This window comes from Aptenodytes forsteri, unplaced genomic scaffold, assembly GCF_000699145.1.
Source record: "Aptenodytes forsteri isolate BGI_AS27 unplaced genomic scaffold, ASM69914v1 Scaffold88, whole genome shotgun sequence".
In the NCBI taxonomy this organism is placed as follows: domain Eukaryota; kingdom Metazoa; phylum Chordata; class Aves; order Sphenisciformes; family Spheniscidae; genus Aptenodytes; species Aptenodytes forsteri.
Genome location: NW_008795948.1, coordinates 3,465,640 through 3,468,674, shown reverse-complemented (window position 1 = coordinate 3,468,674; position 3,035 = coordinate 3,465,640).

The window sequence follows — 3,035 nt, the reverse complement described above, 5'->3', positions numbered from 1 at the left end:
TCCAACCAAAGGCATAATATATGAACTGAGTCCAGAAAGTTTTCTCCCAAACAGTACTGAACATTTAATTCTTAATTAGTCCCCATCAGTTAAAAAAAAAAAAAAAAAAAAAAAAGAGGGTCTTAAGATGCGAAGAACTCCAAAATGGACCAGTGCGTCTTGGGTGTAGTCAGTGTTAAGGATGCAGGTCAAACCAATCTAGTGCTCTAAGCGAAAAATGATACAAATTGGTCAGCTGCCTTAGAGCAGAATACACAGAAGAAAAGCATGATTCAATGAAATAAAGGTAAAAGGGAGTAAGTGTGGTTATCTGAAATGCAACTGTCCAGGGTCAGACACAGCCGAGACACTAAGAGCGTTACCAAGTCAGGAAGGTCACTCATCAGCAACTAGAGACTCTCTTAACACATTGCCCATATTCTTGTAGGCCCTGTGGGGATTTAAACCCCTGAACACCCAAACTGAAGATGTCGGGTTTGAGCAGCAACTCCCAGGGCATGCCTACAACCTGCCTCCTTCATGAAAAACCAGCATGGATAGGGCCTTCCTACAGTGCTCCAGCTCTACGGGATTCAAACCAAGATCCAGAACAAAGGACTCTGTAGAAGGGGAGATGCATTTGTCAATACATAGCTCAAAGAATCTCAAGGTAAGGTGCCTTGCTTTTTCCTTCATGTCATTGCTCCTATATACACATTCATTCTGTGGGCAGTTTTCAGTCACAAAAAAAAAAGGCACGGATAACCTGCTCTGGCAGTGCTTACCTGGGCAGCTCAGGTATGATGGATCACCTAGCATGTCTACAACTCCAACTATTAGCTCCCCTGGCCTCAAACTTTAGGAATGCTGAAAGGGTAGCTGGTGGTCTGTAAGAGAGTAAACCAAAATACTTCAGGGAGAGGATTGCACAGGCACTGTTATCATAGAAGACACAGAAAACAGAATGTGTTTATAACTCAGTGGGACAGCTTTTAATGGACATCACCAAGCTCTTTGCAGAAAAGAGACTGAAATGTTTTCCAGAAGAGCTATGTTCTACCCAAAAGAGGAGAAAGACATTTAAAATCCAGTGCAGGTAGTGTCACTTCTGCTGGCAGTGCCTGTAGCATTTAGGGGAGGGAAGGAAGAAACAAAGTTGATCTTCCATTTAGGTACAACTTGGGTACCATCTTAGCCAACAGCTCTGGATCAATGCAGAGTATGACCACAAAATTTTAGCACAAGCAAGATCAGTCACGAGAGCTTATGTCTCCAACTCTCCTACATGAATGAACAGCCAATAATATTTTTTATTGAAAGACAAAGAGGAAAAAGAAGAGAGACTATGGACTTCAATGACACCAAATGATGGATCAGACACTAGAACCAAACTTACATACTAGTAAGAGTTTTAATCAACCACTCTTAAGAGAAATGGATTGTTTTCTGTTGTTCATGAAATTTTTACCAGGAAGGAGTAAGTATATTTTAATACCAAATGCTACTCAGGAACCATGTTCTGAGAGCCAGATGAAGGAATCTCCCCAACTTTCTCAGGAGAAGGTCTGGTACCATGCAAGTGTCTTGAAACACACAGGTTCTAAATTTTTACCAGGAAGGAGTAAGTATATTTTAATACCAAATGCTACTCAGGAACCATGTTCTGAGAGCCAGATGAAGGAATCTCCCCAACTTTCTCAGGAGAAGGTCTGGTACCATGCAAGTGTCTTGAAACACAGCAGGTTCTAAAAACGTTACCTCATCTACTTTAGAACAATCACTTTTTTTTTTTTTGCTTCTTGCCTTATTTTTCCTTCCCTGCTCTCAAGAGAACCTGTATGTGCACACCCGCATGCACAGGGGTGGGAAGAAGAGTGAAGTCTGAGGTGTTTTAGGTTCTCTCTAGAGGCATTAGGGATACAGGACAGCTTTAGGACAGTATCTGACACTAGTTTGTCTGGGTCTTAAAGAGGTCAATGTCTGGTCAATCATCAGTCACAAGAGTTAATATTAGAGCAGCATCCTAAACATTAAAAAAACCTACATGCTTGTACCAGCTAAGCCTGTCCAAGATGTCTAGTGACACAGATACTGCTAAAAATAGATGGGTCTGATTCTGCATAGGCCAGAAGACAGGCGAACTGGCACATACCTATTCATATAAAATGTATCAGTGAGTTACTCATTTGGGCACCAGGAAATCTCTTTGACAAAGCAAGTGTCCTACAAAATAAGAAACAAAACGTGCATCTCAGCCTACTCTCAAAGCTTTGTCCCAAGTGTTCTACCAGAGCAGTTGACCTGGAACAGAATTCCCTTCCTGGCTATTTGATAAGGTCAATCCAACACACAAAAGAAAAACCTCAGACTATATCTGGCACCGCACCAGCACAGGCAAGTGTAACAGAGCCATGTCACACAGCTGCAGGTAAGAAAATTGGAATGAGGCCAGCCACACAGTCTAAGTCAACATTGTAAGATAAGCCTTCATGTTTATCACAGGATAAACCAGACCATAGAAACAGCGTCTGAGCATGAAAACAGTTTCTGAAAAAAACCCAACACCAACCCCAAACCAAAAAACACCCACCTTCCACAGCACTCCAAAATTGAGAGAAGCCACCATTGCTGTAATTCAGCTAAAGAAGGTGTTAAAAAAAATAGGGTTTATTCCACGCTTTCACACCACGTGGGCCATCCACAGAACCCGTGCATGGCATACCTTCCTCGTACCATCAGGCCTAGGCTGTGGCTTGAGTGCTTCAGTATACGCACACCCAGGCATTGTGGAGACACATCACCCAGGGTTAATCAGCTTTCAGCAACCTGCCCAGAAAGCAAAAGTAGGTATTTTGGTAACACCTCCTACTCACAAATATCCTAACCAGCAAAACTAGCATATGTCAACTTTGAAATGCATCTACAGAAGCAATGTGACATAAATCTAAAATGGATACACGTTATCATGCAATTTGGCTGTTTGGTCTCAGGTACTCATCACTAATTCAACTGTTAGTACAATATGCAATTTGGTTATTAAAAAGAGTATCAGTCCA